Source organism: Peromyscus californicus, unplaced genomic scaffold, assembly GCF_007827085.1.
Source record: "Peromyscus californicus insignis strain IS unplaced genomic scaffold, ASM782708v3 Scaffold_2__1_contigs__length_46816999, whole genome shotgun sequence".
Classification (NCBI taxonomy): domain Eukaryota; kingdom Metazoa; phylum Chordata; class Mammalia; order Rodentia; family Cricetidae; genus Peromyscus; species Peromyscus californicus.
Window position 1 is genome coordinate 28,915,089 of NW_026294540.1, and position 13,102 is coordinate 28,928,190.

Here is a 13,102-nt window from a genome sequence, read left to right on the forward strand (position 1 = left end):
AATAACAACCCACAATCTGTCCAATGTAATACAACTACGGTGAACTGGAAATCATTTTAGATTTAGTTTATTTTATGTGTAGGAGTGTTTTGCCTGTATGCAAATATGCGTGTGTACTATTTGCATACCTGGTACCCATGGAGATCAGAAGACGACATCTGGATCCCCTGGAACTGGAGTTACAGATGGTTGTAAGCTTTCATATGGGTGCTGGGAACTGAACTAGGGTCATCTGCAAGAGTAACCAGTGCTCTTAACCGTGGAACCATCCCTCCACCCCAATACACTGAAATTTTTTAAGGTTTTACTATGTAATCTAGGCTGGCCTGAAACTCAATTTCACCTTGATGTTGTCCCAATTCTGTTATAATCTTTCACATTTATTCAGAAACCAAGAATAAACCAAGTACTAATGTGTTTTTTTTTTTTTCAGTAACTTAAGAGCACTCCTTGCCCTAAGGATGCTACCTGACCATATAACCTTAAGTCAGCACTCATCTCCCTCAGCTGCGGCCACTAGAAAATGAGTAGAATGACATTGCAGTCTCCTTTCCTCTAGGGTGCTTAGTTAGGGTTTCTATTGCTGTGATGAAACACCGAGACCAAAAAGCAAGTTGGGGAGGAAAGGGTTTATCTGCCTTACACTTCCACGTTGGTGTTCATCACTGAAGGAAGCTCCTCTCCCCTGCATCAAGGTTGGACGAGGCATCCCACCATAGGGAGTTGGTTCCAAAAAGCCAGCTCATGCACCAGGGGCAGATCCTGGTCCCATTGCTAGGGGTCCCACAAACAGACGAAGCTACACAACTGTCACCCACATGCAGAGGGCCTGGGTCGGTCCCATGCAGGCTCCCTGGCTGTTGGTTTTGAGTCTGTAAGCTCCCACAAGCTCAAGTCAGCTGTCTCTGTGGGTTGGAACATTATTTTTATTGATATAGGAGGACCCAGCCCACTGTGGGTGGTGCAATCTCTGGGAAGATGGGCCTGGGCTGCGTAAAGAAGGTAACTGAGAGCTGGAGGGATGGCTCAAAGGAGAGACTCACAACTAAAAAGAAAGTTAGCTGGGCAAGCCAGTAAGCAGCATTGTTCTGTTAGTTCCTGCTTCAAGCTCCTGCCTTGAGTTAGTTCCTTTTTATTCCCTTATGTATATAAGTTAAAATAAGCCCTTTCCTCTCCAAGTTGTTTTTGGTCACTATTTTATCACAACAACAGAGAAGTTCATTAGGGCAGCTGGAGATATAGCTCAGTTGTTGAACACTGGCGTAGCTTGAATGTAATTGCTCCCCCATAAGCTCATAGGGAGTGGCACTAATAGGAGGTGTGGCTTTGTTGGAGGAGGTATGGCCTTGTTGGAGGAAGTGTGTCACTGTGGGGGAGGGATTTGAGGATATATATATATATATATATATATATATATATATATATATATATATATATATCTCAAGCTACACCCAGTGTCTCAGACCACTTCCATTGCCTGCAAGTCAAGACGTAGGTCTCTTAGCTCCATCACCAGCACCATGCCTGCCTGCATGCCACCATGTTTCCCACCATGATGATAATGAACTAAACCTCTGAAACTGTAAGCCATGCAACTAAATATTTTCCTTTATAAGAGTTTCTGTGGCCATGGTGTCTCTTCACAGCAATAGAAACTGTAACTAAGACAAACACCAAGGTTCAATCCCAGTAACAAATACCACCACTACCTCCAATCCACTTCTGGGTGTCTGTGAGGACATTTCCATTAGACCAAGAGAGCTCTGACTTAATTAATGGGTAAAGCACTGGTAGATAATCATCAACCAACAGTTTGTTTTATTGTTAATTAACCATAACAATTAATTAATATTATAACTATTCTTTATCATAATTTATTTTCACTTACTCATCTTAGTTTCTTAAGAAAACAATGGAGCCTATAGTCATATGGGGGGAAAAGGACAATGATCCTGGGCCATCAAGATGGCTTCATCAGTAAGGGCACTTGATGCTAAGTCTGATGGCCCGAGTGATGGCAGGAACCCATCGTGGAAGGAAAGACCAACTCTTTCAAGCTATCCTCTGACTTCCACACTTATGCTATGGCGTCACTGCACCCCTTCATAAAATAGTAAATATAAGCAAAGTTTTAAAAAGAGACAACGATCGTATATATAAAACCAAGGGAGATATTTTCATACTGATGTTTTGAGAAAAGCATGTAAGAATATGTTGGTACATGATCCTTGAAGTCATTTCTGTTTCCTCAGAAGACATTACTCATGGTCCTGCAGGAAATAGTGTTCGCAGCCCTGAGGTTCTAGAGCTGTTGGTAAAAGGGCTCAACTAGTGATATCACGAGACTTCCACCCAAGAGTTTTGAAAGAACTCAAGGTGAAAGTGTAGAATCATGAACCATAATGGTTTACAATTACCCAGCGATAGCAATTAAAGTTTGGCTGGTGCCCAAACAAGCCCGAGTTCCTAAAGGGCCCTTGGCAAAGGGAGCCTCCAACTTCCACCAGTGTTGCGAAAGCTGGTGGAGGCACTGCCAAAGGGAAGTGTTCCTGGCTTGTGTGGCCAACACTGCATATTAGAGGCTTCTGGGTTATGTTTCCCCAGGCATCCAGTCACTTTTCCTTCATGAGTTCCATGGGGGTCTCTCCATAGGGCTAGTCGAATTTTGGATTTATGATAAGTTATACAGAAAAAAAAATCTGTGTTTAATTCTACCATGATCATAGAGGCATGAACTGTTGTTACCTTTTACGTTTTTTTGTTTTTTTTAATGCAGGGCTCATGTTGTCCAGGCTGGCCTCAAACTCACCACACACACACACACACACACACACACACACACACACACACACACACACACACAAGCAAACACTTGTGCTGAGACATACAAGCACATATAAATACAAAAAAAAAAAATTAAAAAGGAAGACCATGCTTCCCTTCACAGAGTTACTATGGAATTCTACCTTTCCTCCTCATTTAGGAGTTTAAGGTTGGCATGGTCCTACTGTTCTTCATTCAGGGACTGGAATCCTTACTCCATGGCTGATTGTGATCATTATACTTCTCTGTTCTTTGAGTCTTCAATCACAGGTTAACCACATACAGCAGCGCCTCCTCAGTTTTGCCTGTGGCGAACACTAAATGGCTGAGGAGAGGGAGCCCATGGCATAGGGACACATGTTGGAGCTGGGCTAGAGTCTGGAGAGCAGCTGGAACATTTCTAAGCATTGGAGTAGTAGTAGCTTATTCACCTGGGGGGTCATGACTCCGTTGCAGAGGTTAGTAACCGAATGTGAGGGTCACAGAAATAGGATAGCAGTAAAGGCTTCCTGCATGTGCAGTGGCCAAAGATGAATTCAAAGTCAAACTGGTAATGAACCTGAGATGTTTCAGGAAGCACTTGGCCCTGTTACAGATTTGTTCCACAAAGACCCCTGCTCCTCTGAAACCAGGAACCAAAATAAAGCTTGTCACAGCATTGCAACAGTAACTAGTACACTGTGATTCTGCAACAAGCTGCTGTTTCTTATCTCTGTGATTCCAGCTGGTGATGGGTGCTCCCGGTATTAAGTTCTATTTGGTGGTTGGGTCTCAGGGCTCCTTTGGCCTTCAGAGAACAGTCCACTGTGGTACCCATGGATGGTCTGCATTCCCCATATAGACGAACACCTTGGCTTTCACTATGTCCCTGAAATACAAGGCTGTCCCCCAGTTATAGAGTAGAATGGGCTCTCTGCTCCCCTTGCTTTGTCACCTAAGGGAGAGGAAAGGGGACAGAGTGGAAAAGAACGTCAAATGTGGAGTCATCCCCTGGCCTTTGCTGCCTGTTGAGTGTGTGGTTTTAAGCGAGTGGCTGTGCCTCCTGAAGTCCTTATCTACAGAAAGGCATGATTTGGATGACAGTGACCCAGTGAGGATCACCTGAAGTTGCAGATGTGGCAATTGATTAGTACCTGCAAAGTGCTTCTTTATAGGAGTATCCCTTTTTGTCTTTTCCCCTTCTCCTCCTTTCTTTTTTCTTTCTCTTCATCTTCTTTTTCTCCCCTCCTCCTCCCTTTATTATTTTTATTTTTGAGAAAGGGTCTCACTTTATATACCTGCCTGGCCTGAAACTCTCTATGTAGACCAGGCTGGCCTCACACTCACAGAGGCTCACCTGCCTTTGTCTTCCGAGTGCTGGGATTAAAGACATGCTCCCCCACACCTGCTCTCCTCTTATCTTGTTTTACCAGGCTGGGGCACCAAACCAGGGTCTTGGGCATGCTAAGCAAGGCAAGTGCTCTACCACTGAGCTTCACCTCCATTCCAGCCCACATCACCTATTTCATTTTATGTTGTATTTTATTTGTAGTTTGGAGGTAGGGTCTAGCTGTGTAGTTCAGCCTGACCTTGAACTCACTATGAAGGCCAAGCATGAGCCTCCTGCCTTCATTTCCAGGGTTCTGGGATCACAGGCATGTGTCACTGTGCTCAGCCTGTATCACCATTCTTTCTCTTTTTGTGACAGGGTCCCAGGTAGCACAGTCTCATCCTGAACTCTTTATGTAGCCAAGGATGCCCTTGAACTTCTGATCCTCTTTCCTCCATTTTTTTCAAGGGCTGGGATTACATGGATATGTTATCATACACGGCCAACATCCATCTTCCTCGTCCTTCACCTCCTACTCTTCTTCTTTGAGAAAGGGTCTCAAGAAGCCCAGACTGGCATCAGATTTGCTATTCAGCTAAGGATGCCTTTGAACTTCGGATCCACCTGCCTCTACCTCCCAAGTGCTAGGATTATAGGCATGTGCCACCATGCCCCGGCATCACGTCACCAAAGTATGTGTGAGTGTGGGTATGTGTGTCAAGGTCAGAGGACAGGCCTGGGTGTCAATCCTCCCACGCCCTTGTTTGAGATAGGATCTCATTGCTGCTGTATATACACAGGCTATATGACCTTTGGACTTTTGGGGGTTCTAGACATCTTATGTGGGTCCTGGGGATTCCAATTCAGGTTCTTGTATTTGCAAGGCAAGTGCTTGGCCAACTGAACCATCTCCAGAGTAGTCATCTGCAAGCACAAAAAAAGTGAGTGAGACGTGCTACACATCTATATCTATAATATATCTTAAATATCTATACCTCTTAGTATGAACTAGAGAGGAAAAACGTCAAAGCAGCTATGTTGTATAGCACTGTTCTCGGAGCCAAACTACTGGGCTTCCCCAAGACCAGCTGTGTCTGCGCTTGCACATGATCGGCACAGATGGGCACTCAGAGAATGAGTGCGAGTGTGTGTGTGTGTGTGTGTGTGTGCGTGCGCGCGCGCGCGCGCGCGCGCGCGCGCGCGCACATATGTGTGACTGAACCCTCATCTGGCTATCCAGCCATTCCTCCTAGCCATTTTTATGGAAATTTGCCCAAATAGTACATGGACTGGACTGTGGGAAGCAGGGGATGTCTCTGGGAAGGGCTACAATATATAGGCTGGGATAGTCTAGAGGAAGTGGGGCTCCGTTTATTCTGCCAAGGAGAAGCCATTATTCATGCAGGGTAAAGACTGGTTGTTTTGGGGTCACCCATGCCCTTGCCAGTAAACCCTCACCCACATTCTGTAAGTAAGCCAAATAAACTCAAAGTTAACCCTGGGGTGAATGGAACTTCAGTTTGTCATTGGGACCTTGGAGGAGGACAGGGTAGACATTGTTCACCCCAGCCCCACCCAGGGAAGGAATTTTAGCAACAGCTACGTTATAATGTTTTCTTAAAAACTGCCAAGGAAGAGGGGAACATTGCTGGGGGTGGGGTGGGGGTGTGTGGGAGTGTTGCCTCTCCAGGGCCTCAGGAGAACAGAGGGTGCCAGGCCTGCAAATGCTTTGTGCTCAAGCAGAGAACAGCCAGATGGCAGCTGCCAGCTCCCTCCCTGTGCAAACATCCCTCACCCTGAAAAGTAAACAGGCCTCTCCGGACCGGAGGCTCCTCTGCCCCACTTCTGTTTGTCATTGGGACATTGGGACCTGCAAACAAGGAGGGTGAGGCACAGGGACCTCGGCTTTGGTGACTTATTTAATCTTGGGTCCCTGGCAACAAGGTCATCTGTCTTGGCTCCCTTTCTCCCGTGTAAACAGAGCTAGAGGGGCCCACAAGGTTCAGTAACAGCCAGGCCCAGGCTCTCCCTCTTCCTCTTCCAAACGTTACAAAGCGTTACACAGAAGCTCTTTAACTGTCTGGCAGAGCAGCTCGGCCTGGGCAGAGAGCCGCACTGGGAGAGGGCGAGGTGGGGACTCCTGGGTGATGGGCGAGGAGGAGAGGTATGACAACATGGGGTGGAGTCTGCCAGTCCCTTCAGGTTCTTTAGCTTCAGAAGGGTCAGTTGAGCCTTGGGTCTGAGTTGAGAGCAGAGTTTTGTCTGCTGTGGGAGTGAGAAGGAATGGGTGCTAGGGACTGGGGACCTTTGTGCCCTAATAGTCCACAGCCTGCACCTTTTCTATACCTAAGCATGCGCATATTAATCTTTTCTTCTCTCCCCTCACCTTCTGTCCCTCTCTCCCTCCCTCCCCCTCTCTCTAGGCCAGGCTGACCTTGAACTCACAATTTTCCTGCCTTGGAGTTGTGAGTGCTGGTGTGCATTCACCAGGCCTGGCTCTGTGTGTGTGTGTGTGTGTGTGTGTGTGTGTGTGAGAGAGAGAGAGAGAGAGAGAGTTCATGTGTGTGCAGGTGTTTTTGCACATGTGTGCATGTATATGTATGGAGGCCAGGGCACAGTTCCTGGTGTCGTTCCTCAGATGTGGTCCGTCTTTTGTTTTTCGAGGCAGAGTTTCTCTGAATAGCCCTGGCTATCCTGGCACTCCCTATGTAGACCAGGCTGGCCGCATACTCAGAGGTCTGCTTGCTTCTGCCTCTTAAAGGCCTGCACTACCACTGCCCAGACCCTTTTCTTTTCTTAATGTGGGTTTGGGTATTGAACTCATGCTTGCAAGGCAAACATTTTAGTAGCTGAGTTATCGTGCCAGTCCATTTGCATTTTGTGTTGTATTATTAATTCACATAGTTGCTTAATTAAAAACAAGATTTATTCTCATTATCTCCCCCCCCCCCCGTGTGTGTGTGTGTGTGTGTGTGTGTGTGTGTGTGTGTGTGTGTGTGTGAGAGAGAGAGAGAGAGAGAGAGAGAGAGAGAGAGAGAGAGAGAGAGAGCGAGCGCGAGAGCCTGTGGAATCCAAAAACCAGGAGTCAACATTTCACGAAGCTGGAGTTAGAGGCAGCTGTGAGCCACACTTTAGTAAGTGCTGGGAACTGAACTTGGGTCCTCTGCAAGGGTTCTTAACTCTGACATTTGCACAGGTCAGTAGACTATTGTCCTCCCTTTCATAGACAAAGACACTGAGGCTTAGGCGGGAGACTGACTTGTTCTCAAATGCAAATGGCGTAAGCAATGGTTTTCTAATTCAAACCCCTGTGACTAAGAACTGAGAAGATGACAAGGTTGCAGCCATCTTTGAGAAGGGTCATACTAGGGGCCAGCAGGCCCTGGGAACCCACCAGGGATGTGCTGCCCCGCCACCCTTAGGCCCTGGGAACCCACCAGGGATGTGCTGCCCCGCCACCCTTAGGCCCTGGGAACCCACCAGGGATGTCCTGCCCCGCCACCCTTAGGCCCTGGGAACCCACCAGGGATGTGCTGCTCCTAGACTCAGACAATTAAGAGCTACATAAGAAATGAGTTCCAGACATTTCCTGCTATCACCTAAAGGAGATGATAGACTACATACCATAGCTGTTAGAGGGAGCAAGTTTCCTACAGATAAGAAATGGGATGTCTAATTGTCAGAGAAAATGGGTAAGAAAAAAGTAAGCACCGATCCTGAGCTTGTAACTATATAGAGTTGGAATTCCCCCAATCCCCTCCCCTAACCATTATAAAAACCCTGCCCCATTGCTACTCAGGGTCTCTCTGCTCAGCTGCTGCGTCAGATGGATGGAGAGACCCAGGTTTAAAATAAAAAGACTCTTTGCTTTTGCATTTGGATCGGTCTCTTGGTGGTCTTTGGGGGACTCTGGGTACAACAGAAGGCCATTTCTTTCCTGGACCATGGGACTAGTCCATTGAAAATGATATCATCTATGTATCTATGTATCTATGTATCTATCTATCTATCTACCTATCTACCTATCATCTATTATCTATCTTTTCATCTTCTATCTTTCTATTATCAAGTATCTATCAGCTATCTCTCTATCATCTATCTATCATAGATGATCTATCATCATCTATCAGTTTATAATCTAAATCTAAATCTATCCTCTATCTACATATTTATCGATTATTAGCTTTCTATCTATGGATCTACTTTGACATCTATCTATTATCTATCCTTCCCTCCTTCCTTACACCCACCACTCACCTATGGATACATCTATTGTCTATTTCTCAATACCCTATCTATTTCAGTATTAGGGGTTGAACCTAGCGCTTTACACATACTTAGTAAACACTCCATCATTGAGTGACATCCTCAGCCCTATTTTTACTTTAACTTTTTTTTTTTTTGATAAATGGTCTCATTAATTTGTTCAGGCAAGCACTGAACTCCCTCTGTAGCCCAGGCTAGACTTTAACTTGTGGTTCTTCAGTTCAACCTCCTGAGGAGCTGGAATTATAAGCCTGCACTACGGAGTCTGGCTTTTTTTTTTTTTTTCTTTGTAAGGACCTCTCTCAAGGTGGTCAGACCCTCCACTTTTCCCAGTTATCTCCTCCCACAGGACCCATTTGTCACCTTGGAGAAGATTTTTGGAGGAAAAAAGACAACAGTTTCTGCTCAGGGTGGAACTTGGCAGGGACCCTAGAATTGCTGTCACTACCTTTTCCAGGCAAGGCAACTCATAAACGTCTACATTTCCGTGGCGCACGGTGGAGGCTGCGTGGGGGAGGGAGGAAGAGTCAGCCTTTTTCCATTTATAGAGAAGAAGTCGTGCTGGGAGGTATGGCTGGAAGGGAAAAACAAGGCCCAGAGGCCTTTGAGAAGAAACTTTTTTGCCTGGAGTCTCACTATGTAGCCCAGGTTGTCCTTGAACTCACAATCTGCGCTCCCATTATTCGGTGCCAAGGTTGCACAACTGTGCAGTGCCGGGGAACTGAACTCAGGTCCTCTTGCATGCACGGCAAGCATTTTGCCGCCTAAGCCATCTCCCCAGCCCAAGGCAGACGTTCTATAAACAGAGACAACTCTGATGGTCTCAGTGACTCTGAATATTTTCTGTAGGTAGAGTTTTAGCTCACATGAGTCTCGAGTATATATAAATTTATAAAATATATAAATATATAAAACATATAAATTTAAAAATCACATAGAAAGGTGATTAAACGTCATTTTGTGAGCGGGGACCATAACTTTTATATGCTCGAATGCCTGTGCAGCATGCATGAAATCCTGCCTTCCACCCCCAGAACCACAGAAACCAGGTGTGGCATTGCATGGCTGTAATCCCAGAACTTGGGAGGTGGAGGGGGAAGGATCAGTAATTCAAGGTCATCCTTTGATACATAGTGAGTTTGAGGCCAGTTTGGGTTACACTGGATGCTGTATTTTAAAAAGGGGTGGGGGTGGGGTGGGGGTAGAAAGAAAGGAGAAGCCAGGTCAGGCAGGCTTGCAGAACCATGCTAGGGAGGAGAAGGAGGACGAGAAGGAAGGAGGGAAGGAGGGGAGGAGGGAGGGGAAGAACATGAGGGGAGAGAGAAGGAAGGAGGGGAAGAGGAGGAAGGAAGGAGGGGAGGAGGGGGAAGGAAGGAGGGGAGGAGGGGAGGAGGAAGAGGAGAAAGGAGGAACTCATGCTTCCAGGAACTGTGACAAAATGGATTGTGCTAGAATTCAGAGACTACTGCCTCATACCTGTTGGGGTGGCTGAAGGGGCTCTAGTCAGCCTGGTCCTGGCAAACATGGCCCTGGCGGTCCTTGCCCTTCTCCCCCATTCTCTCTGCCTTGCTAAAATCCGTTAGATTGCATTCCTAAGGCTAGCCCCCAAGGTCCATTCCCTTATTTGACCACTTCCTCCTCCTGAGGCTGACTATCAAGGTCTAGCTATCCAAGTATTGAAGTCCAGCAATCAGAAGCCCCCTTTGGTTCACTTAATTAACATGCCCAATTAAAAGTAAACACCTCATCCTAACATGGGATTTTCACCTTTACCTTTATTTTTTTTTTTTAAGATTTATTTATTATGTATACAGTATTCTGTCTGCACATATCCCTGCAGGCCAGAAGAGAGCACCAGATCTCATTACAGATGGTTGCGAGCCACCATGTGGTTGCTGGGAATTGAACTCAGGACCTTTGGAAGAATAAGCAGTGCTCTTAACCTCTGAGCCATCTCTCCAGCCCTCACCTTTACCTTTATAAACCGCCATTTTCCTATGGGCCACCTCTGTCTCCCCTCTATCCAGAGGCAGGCAGTCCTTTGTCCTCTGGGACAAATCCCCCTCCCCCTGTCCCTTGTCCCCTTCCCCTTCTCCCTTGTCCTCCCTCTCCTGACTTTGTCTCTTATTCTCTGCCCTCTGTCCCTCTGGGGCAAATAAATCTCCTTTGTGCTGAGAACTTGGTATTGGCTGGCGGTCCTGAGTGGATACTTTTCCTTTCAGTGGCAACTATTGAAACTACCCCTACCTCAAAAAAGGGGGTGTAGACAAGGATGTGGAGAAATTAGAATTCTTGTGTCTTGCTGGTGAAGACCCCTTGGAAAGCAATATGGTGCTAACCTTTAAACATTTAAAAACAGAATTGCCATATGAGACACAAATTCCATTTCTGGGCATAAATGCTAGAAAACTGAAAGCAAGGATGTGAAAAGATATTTGTACATCCCTGTTCACAGCAGCAGAGTCATCGTAGCCAAAAGATGGTGATGGAACTGCCTCAGGGTACCGATTGGTCTTTGTCAACATGTCACAAACCAGACTCACCAGGAACCTCAATGGAGGAATCATCTTCATCAGACTGGCCTGTGGGAGCATTCTCTTGATTGGCAATCGGTATGGAGGAGCCCAGTCCACTGTGGGCGCTGCCATCCCTGGGCAAGTGGCCCTGGGTTGTGTAAGGAAGGTAGCTAAGTAACCTAGCAGAATCAAGACAGTAAGTAGCTCTCCTCCATGGTTCCTGTTTGAGTTCCTGCCCTGACTTCCCTCAAGGGTGGGCTGTCCTTGGGCTATGTGAGCCAAAAAACCCCGTTTCTCCTTAAGTTGCTGGTCAGTGTTTTAGCACAACAACAAATTAGGACACCAAATGAAGTGTCCACCACCTGACGGATGACTAAACAGAATGTGACACATGTGCACTCGGCCGTTAGAAAGGAAGGGCACGGGGCTGGGGAGATGGCCAGTGGTTAAAGCACTCACTGGTAGAAATCTGAGTTCGGTTTCTAGTATCATACTGGGTGGCTCACAACAGCCTTAAACTCCAGGTCCTGGGCATCTGACATTCTCTTCTGGACTCTTTGAATATCTGCATTCATATGCGCGTGTGCATACACACACACACACACACACACACACACACACACACACACACACTTAAAAATAAAATAAAAAAAATTTAAAGGAAGGACATTCTGATACATCACACAACGTAGTTCAAATTTAGGACAACTGTGCCAAATGAAATAAGCCACTCACAAGAGGACAAAGACTGTTTGATTCCATTTATCTATGCACATAGAGTAGACGCATGCAGGGAGAGAAGATGGAGAGAGAGAAGAATGCAATGTTAACGTCATAGTCAAGACAGTGGCCTTTTCTAGGAGGGAATTCATGCTAAGTAAAGACTCAGATGTGACTTCCGACCTGGCAACTCAGTCTTGATCATTTAAAAGTAATTAACAGTAGACAGTAGTGCTCATGATCTGTAGTTATTGAAATGCAGGACTCATTCTAGAGATCAGGATTTGGACATGAGGAAGCTATGCCCAGAGATTCTTTCTTTGTTTAAGATTCCAATCCTGTTCTTTCCAACAGGGCAGCTGTCAGTCACATGTATATGCTGAGCACTTAAAATGTGGAATCTGAATTGAGGTGTGTGTGTGTGTGTGTGTGTGTGTGTGTGTGTGTGTGTGTGTGTGTGTGTGTGTGTTTGAGGTATTGGGGATGGAACCCAGGACCTGGACTTCACATATGCTAGCAGGTACTCTACCACTGAGCCACACCCCAGCCCCTCACTGGGGGATTCTAGGCAGGTGATCTACCACTGAGACATGCCCTCCAGCCCCATAACTGATTCCTACCAAAGAATATTAAAGAGGATTTTAAAATCTTACTATTTTGGCAAGTAGACACAGATCCTTGTCTGGCAGTAGTCAGACATTGTTCATTAATGGGGAAGAATCAATGAAAAGCTCCCATGAACTACAGCAACAACCCATATCAGTGTTACACAGGTTTGATCTTTTCTTTTCTTTCTTTTTTTGGTGGGAGGGTGGCTTTGAGACAGGGAGTTCCACTATATAGCTCTGGCTGTCCTGGAACTCACTCTGGAGACCAGGCTGGTCTTGAACTCACAGAGATCCACCTGCCTCTGTCTCCTGAGTGCTGGGATTAAAAGCATGTCACCACTATCTGGCAGATTTGATCTTTTCTGTTGTTTTTTTAAATAAATTTTCACTATGTAGGCCAGGGTAGCTTGGAATTCAGTATGTAGCTTAAGCTGGTCCAGTTTATAATCTTCCTCCTTCAGCCTCCTTAGGTCTAGGGTTACAGATGTGTACATCTGCATTAGTATTGCATTAAGAATAGAAAGACTTCCTCTTTGAGTCATGTAGACTAAGAGCAAGCCCAAATTTGAATTCTCTACTTTTATCTCTGTGCCTTCCATCTGTCTGTGGCCTGTTTGTTGTGTGTGTCTGAAGTCTGTCCCTAACGAAGAGCTTTGCTACACAGCATGAGAAAGCATGAGGGATTCCTTTCTCTAGAAATCTTTAACCAAGTTCTACAAGGTAAGAAGTTACTGTATAGATCCCAGTTGGCCCAGAATAGCATGGAAACTACAAACAGTTGTTATCAGTCTTTATACCCACATGTTGCTTTGAACATTTATGGGGTATTTATTTTGTTTAAGGTTGCTTTCAGCAAATGA

The 13,102-nt window shown here is 45.9% G+C and overlaps 1 long non-coding RNA gene across 2 annotated transcripts in view; it reads right to left on the minus strand.

Moving 5' to 3' along the window:
* Nucleotides 1-2,849: 2,849 nt before the first annotated feature.
* LOC128120314 (uncharacterized) overlaps nt 2,850-13,102 on the minus strand; it is a 29,792-nt gene continuing 19,539 nt past the window's right edge. Inside the window, exons 8-9 of one of the 2 annotated variants that reach the window (XR_008221841.1) lie at nt 4,943-5,056; nt 2,854-3,757 (exon numbers count right to left, since the gene is read on the minus strand). This is a non-coding gene — a long non-coding RNA (uncharacterized LOC128120314). Of the gene's footprint in view, nt 5,057-13,102 lie in introns of both variants that reach the window. The other variant, XR_008221839.1, reaches the window with a different exon arrangement.